The sequence below is a fragment of the Octopus sinensis genome, unplaced genomic scaffold, assembly GCF_006345805.1.
Source record: "Octopus sinensis unplaced genomic scaffold, ASM634580v1 Contig01112, whole genome shotgun sequence".
Taxonomy (NCBI): domain Eukaryota; kingdom Metazoa; phylum Mollusca; class Cephalopoda; order Octopoda; family Octopodidae; genus Octopus; species Octopus sinensis.
The window spans coordinates 1-7201 of record NW_021824571.1 but is presented as its reverse complement, the minus strand read 5'-3'; the positions used below and the strand labels follow the sequence as shown (position 1 = coordinate 7201).

The window sequence follows — 7201 nt, the reverse complement described above, 5'->3', positions numbered from 1 at the left end:
TGTTAAAATGAACAATAAGAAAGTCCTCGACTCACATGGTGTGGTCCCCCAAAACCTTCGAGCCAAAAAATTAAACAAAATTATTTTCTGCGTTTTTGATAAAATGAACAACAAGAAAGTCCTCGACTCACATGGTGTGGTCCCCCAAAACCTTCGAGCTCTTAATAATAAAATGGTATGGTGTGTTCTGTCTGTCTGTCTGTGGTGTCTGTCTGTCTGTCTGTGCTGGCACACCCACATTCAAATTGTTACAAACCAGATCAAATTGTCAAAACCTTCCCTTTTGTATTATTCGATAATGAGGCACAATAAAAGGTTGATATCCTCTAAGAACCTTCCTGTCAAAAAATTTAATAAGAAAGAATATCCTCGACGATGAGGTCCCCCAAAACCTTCAAGTCAAAAAATTAAAAACAATTTTTTCTCTGCGTTTTTGTTAAAATGACAATAAGAAAGTCCTCGACTCACATGGTGTGGTCCCCCAAAACCTTCGAGCCAAAAAATTAAACAAAATTATTTTCTGCGTTTTTGTTAAAATGAACAACAAGAAAGTCCTCTCGACTAAAAATGCACAAAAAATTATATATACCAAAAAACATAAAAAAATGCAAAACTTAAAATCAAATGAAAACAATGCAACCAGATAAAAAAAATGAACAACAATAAAAACCAATTTTGTACTTTAAAAATTTAATAACGTATTTTTCTAAAATATTTTTTTAATGATATTCGTTCATATTAGACATCTAAATTACAAATTGCCATTTATAAATCACCTTGATTGACTATCTGTACTCTTCTTCCTTATAATACACAAAAGATGAAGCTAATTACTGTTTTCGATCGCCAAAATTACATGTTCAATTTAAAAAAAGCTTTTAAGGCCTGTTTATGTTAGAGGCAATTTGAATAGAATTGCATAGCAAATTTAATATATAATCCCTTCCAGCCAAAAGAGGCAATCTGAATAGAATTGCATACCAATTAATATATAATCCCTTCCAGTCAAATAATTTAGAAATTTAATAATGAATTTATGCATTTTAACAAGGTCTAAATGCTAATGTTTAAATGCCTTAAAAGATAGAGCCAATTAAAATTCAAATTAGTCATCTAAATTACATTTACCTTTATTCAAATCTTTCCTTATAATATCTCAAAAAAGTGGCTTATTATCTTTTTAATCGCCGAAACTGACAACCTCAAGTATGCTAATCTTTAAATTAAAAAGTAAAAAGCAAATTTTAATAAAGATTTACATAATTGATTATCTATTGACAAGACATTTATGCGAAAACGCGTAGAAATATTACAATTTCCGCTGAAGATAAGTTTTGCTATGACAATAAACAAGGCCCAGGGACAGTCTTTAAAGATAGTAGGCTTATTTTTAGAGAACGAGTGCTTTTCACATGGCCAGCTGTATGTGGGGTGCTCAAGGGTAGGTAGAAGAGAAAATTTATTTATATTTGCCAAGGATGGACGGACTGCAAACATCGTTTATCCACAGGCCTTAGAATAAGGTTATATCAAAGCAGGTCGCATTTATATATCTACATAAATTTATACTTATTTAAGGAAACTGCGAGCGTAGCGAGCAGGGCCTCCGCAGGAGCTAGCTCGCAGTGAGCGAAGCGAACTGCTGAGCTAGTTCTACATATTATCTTTGTAAGAATGACTTGCTTCAATTAAGAGACTACTGGGTGAATTTATCTCCTCATCAGTGATTCTGATCCCATGCCTATGCTCAACAATCATACTTTTCAATGTTTTCTTCAATACAATTGATTGTATATAAGACTGAGTTGCGTCTTCGATAGCCAACTTTTCAATGTATTTTTTAAAAAAATTAGAAACTAGTAGAATTATTTTCACTTGAGGGTCGTAAAGAAAGGACAACTTCCCTGCCAATAGATCGTATTTATGGCATTTCTCAACCTCGACATGCTTCAGGCGGTCAATTTGCTTACATAAACATAATTGAAACTAATTTTCTTGTTCTGCATTCTCCATCTCACCAAACAGCATCCAAGTTATTCGGGCTTATTTTTTAATAAATTGTAATTTGATGGCGTCACTAGAGAGCGGAATTAACAAATGGATTCATAAACATATCGAAATATTCAAGAGACTCTTGACAAAAAAGTACAACCTCGAATTCAAAATCTACGATTTTGTAAATTTTTGGCAGTTATTACAATACCAACAAACTTTAATTTTTCAAAAGAAACAGTTAATTTGTTTAATTTCCCTAGTGACTAACTTTATGTTTTTTCATATAGAATTTGTTCCAGAATGTATATTAAAACACAATCACATTTTTTTGTTTTGTTTAATTTATAATGATATAATAACTTCCCATTTATAGTAAATAACTTAAAAACGATGGATTGAGTTCAAAACTATCACTTTGACAAAATTTTCGATATAAAACTAATTAATTGAAAAAATATATCAAAAAAGATTTTAAAACTACCAATCAAAACGATCGACAATATCAGAGACTTCCTTCAAATCTTTTCTAGCCTTAACTCGCATATAGAAAATAGCACAATCACGACTAAAACACACAAACAACAACCCACTTTGAACATATAACTTGATCATGAAAACTCCCCTGACATCGCTGACACTCAACCCACAATGTAGAAAACCGTTCTTCTAACTGTCTCATCTGGCGGATATAACTCTCGGAATACTGATTCCTCATATCCTCACAATTCCCACAGAGAGCTCGACTACCTTCTGTCCAAATAAACCATAAAGTGACCCTTCATTAAGACACGACACTTTAAACATGAAAACGACTTCTTTACGAAGCTCATCAACCCTCCAACTTTAGATGTCACAATTTTCTTCTGATTGACATGTTCGCCAGCTTAACCATCACAATTATAGAACTTACCAAAAAGGATTGACTCGGTCTTTGCCCCCAAGATTGGCTCAAAAATTCGTAAAATTGGTTTTTTGAGTTGATTGTTGAGGTAATAATCAGTGTCGATAGGAATATTGTTCTCCAGTACATACAAAGGGTCCTTAACCATCATTACTAAACAGAACCTCTGATTTTAAATATGCTGCTGTCCCTTTAGTCCCAGCAATGATCACATACTGAACACGGTCCCCGATTTTTGGAGCAGTCCCAGGGTCCCTCTTTTTCATTCTAAACCATCAATAACAAAATCAAACCGAGCTGCCAATTCTACATGAGCTTGTTTGCCAGCATATTCTTCCTCATTCCTTGTGAGCTCCCTGGATATCACAAGATGAGAAATATCCACTTTATTACTCAACAACTCAGAAATTGTCTTCTTCACATGATTTACAGCCTCCTCAGGATCTCTGCCAATCAGACCATATATAATGACCTGTTCACTAAAATTATCCTCAGACAGTCAGAGATCAGATTTGCCACCAACGTGCAGTTGTCTCTTCTCACATTCTCAATCCCCTTACAGTCAATCTGGTCAGATTCATAGTCAGTCTTGTCTTTTCTGTACGATCCCGCTGGAAATACAACTCCCGCGTAACGTTTTTTACTAATTAGAAGATATGGGTAATAAATCTAGTTTAAAAATATGAATAAATATACTTTTTCGAATTCCAAATTGATTGGAGGGGGAAATCGGGAGGAGACATACTTGGCTGCCTCAAAACCCAGTTCCATGGTCCTTTGAACATCTTGAAAGCCAAACCGACACATCACCGAGTCAGTATCTCCGTAGATAACCTTAGTATCAAACTCATATCCATTTCGAATATTATATTTAAGTTCAATCTCATTTTTAGTCTGTTCGATCATTTCTCGACCATAAGATGTCACACTCTGCAATTTTGAATAGAAAAAAGTTCACACTTGAGATATTTCCAAACAAGGCAGACGCCCGTTTTGTGCCCCAGTGAACCCATAGACAGAATTAGCCGAGAGTTTTAAAGCAAGTTGTCTCCCATCTAGAATTTGTCTCCGAACTGGATCTGTCTCTGATTTGAGCTCAAGTTTAGCTCTAAAACATATTTCGACCTCAAAACACTTTTTTCTAGCTTTTAGCAAATCTTCAAGAATCTCAGGAAGAAGACCTTTCTGAATATTGCTTCGAACAAACTTATTTCCGGTCGGCGACACCTCATAGTCTACCAGAGAGAGCCTTCACACATAAAACACCCACAACCCTTCAAATGAACTCCCAAGAAGAGTCGAATAGCACAAGTTATGAGCTATCATTATCGAAGGATACAACGAAGTAAAGTCCAATGTGGCAATTGGGTAATTAAAATAACTTAAATTAACAAAAAGACCCCCAAAACCCTTTCACTGGCTCAATAACTGTGGCTCCTGTGAACTCCTCGTCTCCACTGCCCTTCAAATTAGGAATGAGAGTGCTACGTGCTCGACACTGCCAATAAATAACCCAAAAAACACTTTTCTGAGCAGTTGAGACACAACTTTGATTTGCTGCCCTCTTTTAGAGATATACGAAATAGGAATTCCCGTCACTCTGGCCATTTCGACGAGGTTAACCAGCAGCATTAGCTTATCCAACAACTTTAAGGGCAGACGGGCATCTTTGAGGCAATACATGGCCAATCTTCTTCTCGTTTGCTCATCTCCGTTCTACTTTTACTCAGAAATATATAATGCCTGTAAATCTGATATAATCGAGTGTTTGACATCATCTTTCTGCTCTCCTAGAAAGTGGAAGGAGACTGAATTCAGAGTGTATGACCGAAGTTTGTGATCTCGTAGAATAACCTGGAAATTGACCACTTTGAGACCACCCAATACACGTCGAGGATCACTCTTCCTTCAATATTTATAAATTTGGAATCATGGCGACCCATTTGTTTGGATTGGATGGTCGAGTCCTTCACAACCGTTCTAGAATGGACTTGTTTGTATATACTTTGTGTCTTTTATCCTTCCGAGGAATGGAAACCTGGCCAGACGGAGTGCCTCGGCTCTGGAAAGCAGGTAGTAAATGTCAAAGTTCTCTATATTGTAGCCCGTTATGACATCTGGGTCATATTTCTGCACAAAATCAGCCCAATTCTGAGGGAATGGACAAATATAGGCTTAACTTGGAGGAGATCGGACTCCGTTTGGAAGGAAATGACTGTCGCTCCTATAATTGGGGCACAGGTTGATAAAGTGAATATTAGATTGGTTTCTGACTGCTGATCTGAGTTGTATGACTTTAAAACATTTGCAATCTGAATTACTGGGTCTTGGGAAGGCTGTGGAAAAATACCTAAAAATAAGTAATTTAATAATATTATTTAAAGTATTATTTTCTAAATATATTTTTATATAATAATAAAATATAAAATCTACTAAATCAATGTGGTAACCTTTTCTTCCAGCACATTCAATGTCGAAACTCAAAATACGAAGAGGAGCAATCGCCTCCCACTGACTATCTATAGCCGAATAAGCCTTAATTCGTGAATAGTCCACATCAATCTCCACAGAACAGCGAGAAATACACTCCTTTGGAGCCCTCTGAGTAAAGTACCGAGAATCAATCTCACACCAACAACACCCAGTCATGTCCAAATCAATCATAAAGCTGTTATTTATATATAAGAGGCCGTCTAACCGTATCTCGATAGACACGTCTGACTCGAAGATTTGGTAGAAATGACTTTGCTTGTCCCCAAAGGCAAATCCATTTTCGAGCAGGCGTTTGCCGACGTTGACGTAGTTTATGTTGGTAAATGTAATTCGAATAAATTTTTTATTTTTGTTTGATTGATATCCAAATATATCTTAATTAATTATTTATTAAATTAATTAATATAAATAAATAAAAAAATAAACTTTGTTTGAATTCAATGTTGACGTGGAGAACAGAAAAATCATGATCCTGTAGATTTTTGAAATTGGTGAGTATTTTTGAGTTTAATTCATTCTATACATATTTCAAATATGTATTTTACTTTAAAAATAAAGCAATCTTCAGTTTCAAAACCTTCTGGTGCGAGTACATAGAAATAAGGGAAATATCCGTGGGCATGGACTAGTATGCTCAGCCCCTCAGCAGTCAAGCCATAAAGCCGGATTATGGGCACAGATCCGGCCATGACTTGACTGGAATAAGCGGGATTTGCACTGCCTGATTGTAGATATTAAATTATACCAATGTAGTGGTCTATTTCGAATTGTTGGAAGGTCAATGGTTGGTTTGTTAATTTATGTTGTTCTATGGGACGAGAATATGTGTTAAAATTATATTTATTTTCATATTTGACTCCATTTGATATTTTATTAGTCAAACTCATGATCAACCACTACACAATTATGAATTTAAATATTGCGCCATCCATTATTAATTAAATATATTTTAATCAAATTTTAATTTATTAATTAATAAAATTAAACAAAGATATAACATATAATATTTAATTTTTTTTTTTTTTTTTTTTTTTTTTTTTTTGAGGAAACATTCATTATTAATAATGTCAGTTAATAAATTCAGAGAAGAGATTGATTTGAGAAATCAATTGAGGAAGCCCGCTGCCTGTATGGAAAGCGAGTTCCCTCGGAGTATGGCTATTCCGATCCTTTGTCTTAGCCATACTCCTTCACGAGGATCATTTTTCTTTGTGGCGAGCATTCTTCCGAGTTCGCGCAAGAACTCGGCAGTCGCTGGGCCAACAGCTCCTGATGACTCAGCCGCAACAGGGGTGAATCTGTAGCGGTCCCCGAGGAAGGAATATTTTTTGGTTTTAAGGTTTTCCGCGATTGAGGCAGCTGCTCCAGGTGTCTGAACCGATTTAAGGAGATTCGTGCTTGAGTAAGTAATATTTAATTAAAGAACGAGATTTGTTTTGTTTTTGATATTCTAACTAAAAATCTAAATTTTAAATCAGAATTATTTGTTTTAATATATTTATTTATTTTTTAAATTTAATTTATTAATTGTTGCCAAGATACAAATAAACTATGACAGTGGTTAACCTAAATATGAACTAGTATAGGATAATATTCAATCCGATACAGTTTTGGATGATTCAAGAACAATTCAAAGTTCTTCAACACTGCTAATAGTAAAACCCAACGTTGTTGACAAAGCACTCGAAATAGAAGATGTTCTGATTCGATTAGGCTTTACAGTTTTACAAGTAAAAAGGTTAAAAAAATTAATTCAGAAACGTAAATTGTTACTCAGTCCTGAACAAGCGAGCATATTTTATTCGGATGATT

The 7201-nt window shown here is 34.8% G+C and overlaps 1 pseudogene; it reads right to left on the bottom strand.

Annotated features, from left to right (window-relative positions):
- Nucleotides 1-3158: 3158 nt before the first annotated feature.
- Nucleotides 3159-6078, bottom strand: LOC115226997 (annotated as a pseudogene).
- Nucleotides 6079-7201: the final 1123 nt, after the last annotated feature.